At 40.4% G+C, this 12,560-nt stretch overlaps 1 protein-coding gene and 1 long non-coding RNA gene across 3 annotated transcripts in view; both read right to left on the bottom strand.

The window, feature by feature from the left end:
* LOC115795348 (E3 ubiquitin/ISG15 ligase TRIM25-like) overlaps positions 1-12,560 on the bottom strand; it is a 31,035-nt gene that overhangs the window by 17,706 nt on the left and 769 nt on the right. The window lies entirely within an intron of this gene.
* On the bottom strand, positions 10,420-11,961 carry LOC115795351 (uncharacterized). The gene is made up of 3 exons (XR_004021256.1): positions 11,836-11,961; positions 11,283-11,360; positions 10,420-10,752 (listed from the first exon to the last, which is right to left on the bottom strand). It is a non-coding gene; the product is annotated as an uncharacterized LOC115795351 (long non-coding RNA).

The following is a 12,560-nucleotide window of genomic DNA, read 5'->3' as shown; positions in this document are numbered from 1 at the left end:
GGGGCATGGAGACATCTAAAGAAGCGCGATCTAGGACTGGTGCTGCGGCTGGGGACTGAACTGGTTGTGGTGTTAACACCTCCTGCGACAAAGCGCAGCGGTTGAGCCTCCCTGAAGCTTGAGAGGCAGTCTGAGTACGTGCCCTGAGCTCACGTAGGAAGCTATCAATACGTTCCTGAACTTCAGTGGTTTTCCACTCCTCAGCCGCTTTAACGCTGAGCCTGTTGGACAGGATTGGGTCAGGACAGTATTTGATGAACATCATCGACACCTCACGTCCTGGGTCCTCAACGGTACGACCCTGCCTGCGCAAACATTCATCAGCAATATCAATAGCATTATTCAGCCTAATCCAATATTCCATCACTCCCTCATGTTGTAGTGGTTTGGTGTTGTAAAAGTCAGCCATCGGCATAGAAGAGTACGTCAACTCACTAAAGTGCTGTTTCAGGATGTCAAAAATCAGACCAGGAGTCTGAATGGGGTCAAATGAGAGATTGTGACGCAACGTGACTTTCACTACATCCTTAGCTTTCCCCATCAACCTAGCCAAAATCTCTTGTGACTGCAGATCCGCTGGTGTGTTACGTTTCACTAAATACAATTCCATCATCTCCACCCACTCATGGATAGAGAATTTATCATTGCTGTCACCCCTGAAAACTGGAGGCTCTTTAATGTCAGACTGCATGACAAGTTTCACACCAGATAAATTTAACTCAGAGGGTCCCTGAACTGACTTAGAGACCTCAGGCCTGTTTACACTGGCCCCTTTGTCGCCCTGCAACTGAGCCACAATGGACTGCCCAATCTGACTGGCCAAATCAGAAATGAGAGTGCTCAACTCAACAGGAGAAGCTGCCTGTGGGGTCTGTAAGTCACAAGGGGGAGCCTGAACACGAGTGGAACAAAACCTGGGTGTGTGCAACCCACCCACTTTGGGAGTCTGAACTACATCTTCAAGAAACCACCCTCTCCCAATACCCACATTAGTAGAAATTTCCCCCCCAACAACACCAGTTGCCTCTGAACCAGATGCTGGTTCCATAATGACAGGGAAAGTGCAAACACACAAAAACAGAAAACTTAAAATCGCCTATAAGTATATAATCATACAACAAATGCAAGCAACAAGGCAATATTAATAATCAATTGCTTAGGAATGTAAAATGAGTTGAGTAAATGTCCAAGTATATACAAAATGTCCCACACAGCTTAGAAGTCACCAACTTGGAACAAAGATGGGTAAGAAGGGCTCCCCACGGTGATCGAGATGACGTCGATGCTTCGCAGATCCCAAGGGTCACGGCACCAATGTAACCCGTGTGGTGTTACGCCCATTAAAATCAGCGTTGTGTTCTGGCGTGAAGTGATGAAATAGAGCTGGATCTCGAGTTCATTTAATGATGACACACTGTAACACAGGAATACAAAAGCCCATGAGCCGTGTGTATTGTGCATTCTGCCAGACCTGGCTCTCCTCCGGCCATGTTGGAAAGCTCTGTGTCTATTCAATAACTCAGAATAACATAATAAGGTAACAGATTTACAAAACAGTCATTTAAACATAAGCTCAGGGTTACCAGAAATGTAAAAATAAATGCATGTCACTGTTAATACAACTTCATACACAAAATACATAACTCACATTAATTCAGAAAAGCAAAATCTTCATTTGTAATCAAGATCCTTTTGGTATTTTTAAATACAATATGAAACACATTAATAGTTTAATACTTAACCCTATTGCACTAAAAATCACATTAACAGGCCACTAACAGCCTTTACTATACAACCTGATCCTATTATACAAAAATAAATACCTCCATACCTGTAACACAGGAATACAAAAGCCCATGAGCCGTGTGTATTGTGCATTCTGCCAGACCTGGCTCTCCTGGTGAGAGAAAATGTGCGCCATTAAAACACAGTGGACATCTCCCCTGCTCGCGACCAAGCTAATTTAGCACGCTAGCATTAGCCTTGTACCCTCGGGCTGAAACTTGTTAAGAACTTCAAATAGCAAACTCAAACGTCTGCAAAACTTACACAGGACGAGCCAGACAGCAAATAGAACAAGAGACAACAGTGTGATCATATACAGATTACAATTAATGGCTTTAACAAACTTCTGTTGATCAGAGAGCAACGTGTCAGCAACCTACCTCCGGCCATGTTGGAAAGCTCTGTGACCGGAGCACACGCGCACGTGCCTATGTCATCACGCGGTGCACGCACACACACACACACACACACACACACACACACACACACACACACACACACACACACACAGACACACACACACACACAGACTCAAAACACACAGGCAGGAGGTTGTAACCCAAAGTAACAGTGACGTGCAGTCAGGGGAGGCAGGTGAGGCACGGCCTCACCTGTCATCGTGGAAATATAAAATTAAAAAATAAATTAAATGGTTATATTCATTCAGTGATTTGTATTTTAAAGTTCTTTTCGATTTAACTACACCATTTTTAGATTAGTTTTTTCAAAATCGCTGAATTTTCGCATTTGCCGGTCAAATACTAAGAGACGAACGGTGAGGCACCAGCCCGGCGAGCCGCACCACGGATTGCGCAATCCGTGGTGCGGCTCAGTATAGTCATTGCCAATGACTACTAACTGTGCTGGCATGCTATGCAGTGAGACCGGATTACTTTCCCTTTGCATGTGGCTATTAAAATGTTCTAACACTTTTACTATATGAACTAAATTTCCATATTTTAGCTGGTGTATATAATGCACAGTTTATTTTTTTGTTTTTTCATTAACAACTGTATGTGTGTGTAATGCATTCTTGTGTTGAGCGATCATGAAACTGCTGCGAAGAGACACTAGGTGAGGCACGCAGTTCTCGTGCCTCATGGTAGGGGGCGCTGGTGATCCCAGGGACTCTACGACTCCTCGGCGGCAAGCTACCATAAACAGTTAGCAAGGCCAGTTAGTTTTTCCTGTTGCTTGGCCTTATGTTCAACATGGAAGATTACATAACTCAACTGAAAGAATTTTCTAAACTGGACTTTCAATCGAAGCAGAAGATAATAATTAAAGGAAGACCAACACCGGAGCTAAAAGGTTTGCTTCAGACTATGTTAATGTTAAACAAAACAACTGTTGCCAATCAAATGGTGAATAAGCTATATGTTTGTAAATCTGATGTGATGACGTCAGTGCCTCACCAGTCACGACCCTCACCGCACGTCACTGCAAAGTAAACATACAACATAAAAGAGGGATTTTGGTGAATATTCATAAGATTTTTTACACACCGCTACACAGACAGTGGGTGTCGCTCACTGCCAACTTTGTCTCCGTAGGTTCAAAGGTCACAGAGCTTTTGTCGCCTTTTCCCTCTCGCTCGCTCTTTCACCTCGTTCGGTGCCGCCATGATTGTTGTTGTTGCTCTTGGTCGTTGCCTCCAGTGTTGGTAAAGTCTACTGCCGACCGCCCCCTACAGGTTAGAGAACGTAAGCAGATGTCATGTACAAAACAGTCAACAAAACGTTTGGAAAACTGTAATCTAAAAGTTTTAGACATTTGTAACAAGCGGATCTATTTCATAATAAACAAGCCTTTAGGAACACTAGTTACTGTTAACACTACATTTATTTAAGTGACCAGTAGAAGGGTTATAAGTTTTTATTATTATAATTTTTAATAAAAATCATTAGCAGTAACATACATGTGTTGTTTTTTACATTGTGTGCTTCAGTTACTGCACTGATACTGAAGAAAAGTAAGAGAATATTTTGCTTACCAAAGTGACAGTGCTGGCCGCCATTGTTCATCTGTCTCTCCGCTGGGCGCCAGCCATGTACCACATGACTGAAGAAGCGTTGCGTGATTGGCTGAAAGTTGGTTCGACTTCACACGACATCGATTGCTCTTCCCTGGGGCTGGCGGATGTTTCATACGTATTTTTTGACGGCGAATTTTAGACGCTGAATTTGGCCTATCGAATATGAGTACACGAAAATATCTGCATCGAATTTTTAAAAGGTGAATTTCTTATCCTGAAATTTTAACCATTGAAAAATAATTGGAAAATGAGACAGTGAAATTTCAGAGACTTAATTTCACAGGCAAAAAATTCAGATACTGTTTTTTTTATGGAGGACCAAAACTGACATAATTAGAAATAAAAGCAGAAATATATATATAGTGTATATATTTTGTTTTTCCTTTTCCTTATACATGCGTTTTCATCAAGAAATGTATACATTTTCTTTTTCCCTTTCCTCATACATGCATTTTCATCAGGAAATATATATATTTTGTTTTGCCTTTTCCTTATACAAGCCTTTGTTCTTTTTACATTTCCTCGTCCGCTTTTCCTTTACCGCACGTATTTCTGCCTGCTCTTTTTCCTTTACCGTATGCATTTCTGCCTCATTATGCAAATGAGGAGGGTTGTCTTCTTGCTCCAGCTCCTCTACTATTGGTCAATAAACAGGACAGAGCAGGATCCATGTGCAGGTCGATTGTGCATGCCTGCGCCTTTGACTTCAGTTTTGCAGCCCCGAAAAGTTCGGCAATATCCGTAAATGACACACTTGCAAGCAAAAACGATCAGCGGGCAGCAAATATCCAGGTTTCCCAGCAGTTCTTGTGTGGTACAGACTTGTGCAAGCGACACGCCACCTCCTCCAAAATCTGGAGAACTAATGGGTCAGCTTCATTATCCGTGTCTGCAGCTAAATGCAGTAGCCTCTCATTCAAAAATATCTACACTAAACAATAAATAGTCATCACTGACAGTATTGCTTTCAGTTAAGCTAGCAAGGTGACTGAATTCTTCTGCAATTGTCTGAGACCTGCCTGGAAAATTCACGGATGCTCATCATCTTTATGATATAGCGAAAGCTAAGATTAACAATAACAGTATTTACTTGTTAGTTAGCCGTGGTAATGTTATCCACCATTGTCATTTTATTATTCTGTATCTGTGTATAAAAGAAACAGTCTCTGATTGGAAAGTAAGCTAACATCAACTTTAGCCACAGGTAGCTAAAATATATACTGCTGCCTGTCAGTGCTGTAATGTTAAAAGGTTTACTTTCTATATTAATGTAAAAATCAGTGACATCTTCCAACACTGTTGTTTAGAATAGTGTTTTAAATATTGACCTGAAAGCTATATGCCAAACCATTTCCATGTTCTGATGTGATTCATAATTTTCTTTTTGCCTTCTTCTTGTGTCCATCTTTCTCAGCAGCAGCCCACCTAACAAGCACAGTCATCAAGATGTTACCACAGTGTGCCATGCTGTTCCAATAACGAACAAAAAACTAGTGGTATGAGTTTCCACGATTTTCCAGTGGACACAGAAATACGTGTCTGTTGAGGGAGAGCGATCAGGAGAGATGCTGTTTGCACCCTGCACCGCCTCCCACAACATACCCTGTCTGAGTAGGTTTAAAATCCTTTGAGGAGGAGGACAGTGAGTGACAGTGTCTGAAAGGAGACAAACCAGGTCAGAGCCTCCCTACAACTCACACTTCTTGGATGAACATTCATTACTGCAAGCAGCTGTGTTGGAAATCAAATCTCTCTGTACATCTAACCTGTGCTTTTTTTAAAAATAGCTATTAATGAATGAATTGATGTGAAGAATTCTGCAAAATGTTTTGTAAATAGCTTTTCTTGAGTGATATGCATATGTACATCTTTTACATTTAAATTACATATTTTTGTACATTTTACACATTTGGCAATGGAGCACATGGAGGAGAAAAAATGCTCAAATTAAAGCTTCCATTGTGGAACAAAGAAACAAGGTTTGTGGCAGTTTCTTGCAAACATTTATTAATTATATTAAACACTGTACATGGAGCAGTGATGGTAAAAAAAAAAAAATATTAGCACATACACAATTTAGGTCCATTTTGCATTGGCAGAGAAAATGTATTTATGAAAGGCATATCAATTGCATTTCAACATTAAACTAAATTCTTCAGGGTTTACAGCTTAAGAAGACATCCATGTAGATGTCATGATAGAAATGATCAAGTCTCTGTCTCATTGAGAGGATAAGCTCCTCATCCCCTTCAACTCCATGTAGGAACCTGTATATCCCTGGTTGTGGACGTGTGTCCTTCAGTTTCTCCCTGCTGGCCATGATGTGAGGATCTGGAAGAGGACCTGCAAAGTGAGATATGTCAATTTTAACATAGATTTCATTATGTCATGTGACCTTGCAAACTATCACAGTAACACTAATCACCTCCCTGTACATGTTTGTAATGCAAAAATAACTCCTGTAATAGTTCAAGATGCTGCAAATTTTATTATAAAGATAATATAGAGGGCATATATGAAATGCAATAAATACTATTACATACATACTATTCACTTTTATGTTAGAAATGCATTACCATCTTTGAATAGCTGGGGGCTTATATATATGTTTTGACAATATTTATTTATTTACTGTTAATCTATTAGCATAACTTGTTCTTCAAATAGCCATTTAGATGACTGGGGGATGAATGAATGTGACTGCTGCCTGGGTCTTCTAGGTTCCTGTTTGTCTGCAGTGTTTATCTCCTGACATCAGACGGCTCACTGTGCACCTTTCATCCTCGCTGAAGCTGTTCAGCCTGGGATGAGCGTCTTCCTACTCACGTCTGTATCTTTGCAAGAGTTTAATTTCTTAGGACGTGGTGCAGTAGCGGGTGGACAGTAAAAAAAGGCGCAGGTGTCTGTCTGTAGGCAACCGAAACTGCAGCACGCTCAGGCAGCACCGGGAAACCACATTTAACTTCCAAATAACAAACGACTGCGTATTTTTCATGACGGGCGGCAACCCTGGTCTATACTATAAGGATCTAATCAAGATTAGAGCCTAAAGATGTTCTATTTGCAAAACAGAAAGGTCACGTAATGTTAGCTAGCAAACAAATTGACTAATGCTATCCTAGTCTATTAATTAACAGCTAGAAAAGACAAAAACACGTACCTGTGTTCAATGTTCAATGAAGAATTTGTAGCCTTTGTCCAGTTGTGAATGTGTTGTTAGTGAAAACTTGTCTGCATGTCCTAGTATATCCTAAAACCATATTAGACTGTGTAAACTCCATGGCCATAGACATATGGCCAAAGGCGCAGGCATGCACAATCGACCTGCACATGGATCCTGCCCCTTCCTGTTTATCGACCAATAGTAGAGGAGCTGGAGCAAGAAGGCTGCCCTCCTCATTTGCATAATGAGGCAGAAATGCATACGGTAAAGGAAAAGCGGACGAGGAAATGTAAAAAGAACAAAGGCTTGTATGAGGAAAAGGAAAAACAAAATATATACACTATATATATTTCTGCTTTTATTTCTATTTATGTCAGTTTTGGTCCTCCATATTTTTTGGCATTTAAAATTCAGATCCTGATGACACAAGTTTGCTTCCATAGCAATGGTTACACAACAGAACCTGCCAGAGAATCGTTTTTAGATTCTTCATTATTAATGCAATCTAGTGATAACTACGAGTATGACCAATGATACACAGCACAGGAAACTGTAACTGGTTAATTCTGCAAAATAAACTTCTAGAAATGTAAAAACAAACAAACAAAAAAACGGCTCTCACTGTATCCATAGTAACATTATACTTCCTGTTTCAAAAATACGTTTATAAATAAAAAATTATACACTTTTTGGATATTTTAATACATATTGTTTTATATACATTCTGACTCTGATGTGCTGAATGCCAGTTTAAAGTAGTTCTGCTGCTGTGCTCTATTCTAATAATAATACTGCAGTGGCAGAGCTGATCAACCTGGTTAGCAAACTGTTGTCTTTATTAAACTTTAGTTAAATCTGCATAAATCCAAAGGGACATTGAAAATGCCACCTACGCCCATACAGGCCTACTGTAAGGATTTTATAGTTTAGATTTTCACTGCAGAAAAATCATGAAATTGTACTTAATGCTTTTTTAAATCTTCTCCAGCCTCCTCACGACCGTATCACAACCTACAGAGTCGATCCTCTTCAAAAGTAAATCCAGACTCTTCTGATTCCACCAGTTCATCAGGATCCAGGAGTGTCGGCTTTAGATTCAGGTGCTGATTCAGGTGCTCTGCACAAAGCTGCATAAAGAAGAAAATGTATAATATTCACATGTTCTGTGAGAGTGTGGAAAAGTCCTTCAGTCAGCGCTGTGACTGATCACACACAGACACACCAGTGAGTTCATGACAGAGTGGACGCTGATTTTGTGTCCATAAAGTTTGTGTTTAATCTGCTTACCTGACACATCATTAACTGTATCCATTTATTTTTAAAGGCTCAGGAGGTCAGAGCTCCCTGATGGATTTCCACACAAAGATGGAGCTCCTTCATCGGTGTGTCAACAGCCCAGAGTCTTCACAAGTAAACAGGTACTTATGCAGTATAATGATTTTTATTGCAGTACTGTGTTGCTCCTGTTTTGTTTTCACTCTTTATTTGCAGGTGTGTGTCTGTGTGTGTTGTTGGTTTGTATATTTTTCCCTAACAGAGCAGCAAACAGCAGTCTTCTCTGCTGCATGAATCGCTGCCACGGTAGAAGCAGCAGCAGAGTGGACGTCTTCACTGAGAGCTGGACTCTCCTGTGGCAGCTGCCCTTCGATGCTACGGTCGCCTTTACTTTGGTTTCAGTTAGGTTTTCTATCAGGGAAGATAATGTGATAGTAAAAGTGTCCTGTGTTCTTTTAATTTAAGGGATGGTTGAATTCTCTCTAAAAAGGTCTTTGATGAGCTGAGGGCTGTGAGAAGGACTGAGGAAGAGGACGTGATGCTCCTGAAAGAGATGAGGCAACACTGGACGTCTGTCAGGCAGAGGGAGCTGAGTCTGCAGGACGCTGCTGTGGAGGGAGGTGGGAACAGAGACAGGATGGTTCAACTTGTTCTAGTATAATTCTTTAAGTATCTGTGCTAAGAGCTTTTTAAACAAGCCAAAATATCCTTCTGGCTCACTGAGCTTTGAAAAGGTTGGAGCCATTTATGGTCTTTTTTGATTGGCTGTTTGAAGGCTGTTGTGGTTTACTCAGCCTGCTGAAAATGAAAAAGGTTTGAGCGTTCTTCATGTGCCAAAATCCTGACTTTCTCCAGCTTCATTTATGTGGCAGTTTTATCCTGAGAAAAGTCCTTAAAGATTCCCGACTGACCTGCTGTGCTGTGATTCAGGTCTGTGGGCGCACTGAGCTCAAAGCTAAACTGCAGATGCAGCTGAAGGTGTCGGAGAGGAACACCTCAGGATCTTCCAGACTCTCGGGACTCATGCTGAACCACTGAAGGGGCTTGATGATGAAGATGGCAGAGGGATGTCTGAGAGCACTTCAGAAAGCAGTTCTGAGGATGAGGATGTGGAACTGTGTGACATCAGCAGAGGTGTGGATCTGATTCTCTGATCCGGCTCTAAACTTTTCCCATATTTAATGTTGTAGTAACTTTGATTTGCATTCTCTGTTAGAGCCTCAGGGATGACGTCCATCAGCACGACTGCTCTCTGCTGGCAAGATTTCTGCTGTGACCCCACCTGCTGTGACCCCACCTGCTGCCTCCACCCTGACAATCACAGCTGACTGTTGTGTTGAGCTTCTTTGTTAAATCAGCTAAATGTAAAGTTCTCAGATCAAACCCACCACACCTTTGTTTAAATGTAGCAATTTGCTCCTCCCAGTTCTCCAACTCTACATGAGGTGTGTTCACTGTGTGTATTCAGCCTGGAGCTTTACCTCCTACACTAACACAAGGCCTTTTCACAGATATTACCCAAGTTCCTGTTGCTGTGCAGATAATTGATCTGTTCTCTGCAGCTTCTGGACTCTGCTTAAAGCTGAAGAAATGTGAACTACTTCCTGTCAAAGACTGTGACGCTACTCATGTTCACAACATACCAATCAGAACCAAAACTGCTTATCTTGGGATCAGCATGATGAAAAATCAGATAGATGTTCTGAAAACTTTCATCTGATTATTGATAAGACGAGGAAAAACTGTGAGCGATGTCTTCAAAGAGATTTGTGGCTGAAAGGACGAATTCTGCTGTCAGAGGCAGAAGGATCGTCTCGTCTAACATATGCAGCTGTTCCTGTCTGTCCACAAACAGCTCTGTGATACTATTGATAAATTATTGTTTCATTTTATTTGGAAAAACGAGACACGTTATATTACAAACAGCTGTGATTATGAACACTTATGATTGTGCTTAAACTTTCTTGATTTTACTGCCCTTAACAAGACCTTTAAAATCAATTGGATTAAACAGTTTTTACATAACTCCACATCTACTTGGAACTTTAGACCTAAATATATTTTCTCTGCCATTGGAGGCCTTGAATATGAACTTTTATGTGATTATAAAATAGACAAACTTCCCCTAATCCTGTCAAACTTCCATAAGTAAATGTTGTTGGCGTGGTCATGAATTTATAAACATAACTTCTCTCCACATAGATGCTTCATTTGGAACAATCAGCAGATTAGACACAAAAATAAATCATTATGTTTTAATGTGTGGTTTGATAATCAGATAATTTTAGTATCACAGTCACTAAATGAAAATGGAAATCTTCTAAATGATGCTGAGTGTCTTCAGACATTCCTGTTATCCTAAAAGGATTTGCTGATGTAATGGATGCTGTTCCCTCTGGTATCCTGACACTGTCACTCTACTGCCCCCTTCTGGTCAGAAGTAACCCGTTATGTTCAAATGAAGATTGATTTTTCTGGAGTTTGGAGCGATGTGCTGTTTGGTTTCCACAATGTCAAAAGTCACAAACAAAAAGAACTTTATGTTATAAATCTGATAATAATTTTAGGGAAATATCACACACATAAAGCTAAATTTAGTCATTGGAATCCCTCTTTTTTAACATTTCAAAGGAAACTGAACAGGACATCGAAAGCATTTCTGATTCACTTCATAAGAAAGATATTAAAACTCATCATTTCTGTTCCTTATTTGATAGATTTATTTGTAACCTCCTGGCTGATGTTATCCTTATCTGTTCAAATGTATATTAATAACTGTTTGTATGTTGGTGATTTTATTTTTAAAAACATTTATTTAAAAAATCCTTCAAACCCAAAATAACCTGTTAAATTATTGACATTTTTTCCAGTTTGTGTAACAAAACTTCTTTATTGGGTGAGTGGATTTAAAAAAATGAAAGAAAACTTGAGTCAATTCTCTCTAATGAAGCTGTTTGAATGAATTTTTTGAAAGGTCACAGACTGACTGATGAATGTTGCTCTGCTCTAAACATGAACTCTGACCTTTGTGGTGTTTCAGGAGGAAAACTGCTTCAGTTATTCTCTCAGATTAGTTTCACATTTTCAGATCTGAGTGAGATCCTGGAATGAAGACAGAAGAAAAGACTTTGTTCAAACTTGGATTTATTAGAATAACCTTCAGTTTGTTCACACATTAAAAATTCAACACAATCATGATCGAATTCCTCGTAATCATTAAAATCATGATTATAGATTCTTGTTTCTGGATTCTGAAAGAAAATCTGCCAAACAGATAAATGTAAATGTAATTATAGATTTCTGTACAAATGTACAAAGTGATGAGAACAAAATCTGTGTGATAAAGGAAGGTCTGCTGATTTCTCTGTTAAGGCCCATGAAGAGGAAGAAAAACTGAGATACAGATTTAAACCCACAACCATATGAAAGACTTCAGTCTATTTCAGCTTAATGAACTTAGCAGAGTCTCCTTCATCGTTGTAAAACGCAAGTCCAGCATAGAGCGGCTGAGTGAATGTGGTCTGGACTCTGTAGAGGAGAGTTATGGGTCTATAGATGCTGTAGAAGGACAGAATACCTGCTCTGTGATCCAGGTACACTCCTACTCTGGAGGACCGAGGACCTGAGACAGGAGTTCGGACGTAGTTGTGCCAAAATGAAAATTCCTCGTCGTAATAATCTAATGTCCAAGACTTGTCATTATGTCCAAAACAACATTCATTCCCATTTCCTGCTCTGCTGATATTCTTGTATGTGACTGCTATACAAACTCCTCTCCCTCTCCACTCCACCTCCCAGTAACAACGTCCAGTCAGACTCTCTCTGCTCAGGACCTGTTCCCAATTAGTGAATCTGTCTGGATGATCAGAATAAAACCATTGTTGATTCCTTACTGTTACTTTTCTTCTCCCCTCTGATAACACCAGCCCATTGTTTGCTGTGTTTGGATCCAGTGTGATTTCACGTGAATATTTTAAGAATCCAGCTCTGGTCTTTGGCTCTGGCTCCACTTCAGTGACTGTCCGTGAGATGTTTGTCCGTTCCTCTCTCAGGATGTCCTGTAGCTTCTCTCTGAGCTCTGACACAGCTGCTGTCACATCCTCAAAGTGTCTCAGAGGACGGATATTGATGCTGGATGAGTGTGTAGACTCACTGAGTGCTGACAGTGAGGGGTAGTTGTGTAGAAACTGGATGTGATCCTCTGTGTGTGAGAGCTGCTTCAGCTCAGCGTCTTTCCTCTTCAGCTCAGTGATCTCCTGCTCCAGCTTCTCCTGAAGCTCTTTGACTCGACTCACTTCAGTT

This window comes from Archocentrus centrarchus, chromosome 17, assembly GCF_007364275.1.
Source record: "Archocentrus centrarchus isolate MPI-CPG fArcCen1 chromosome 17, fArcCen1, whole genome shotgun sequence".
In the NCBI taxonomy this organism is placed as follows: domain Eukaryota; kingdom Metazoa; phylum Chordata; class Actinopteri; order Cichliformes; family Cichlidae; genus Archocentrus; species Archocentrus centrarchus.
The sequence above is the reverse complement of the archived record's forward strand: the minus strand, read 5'-3'. Positions and strand labels throughout refer to the sequence as shown.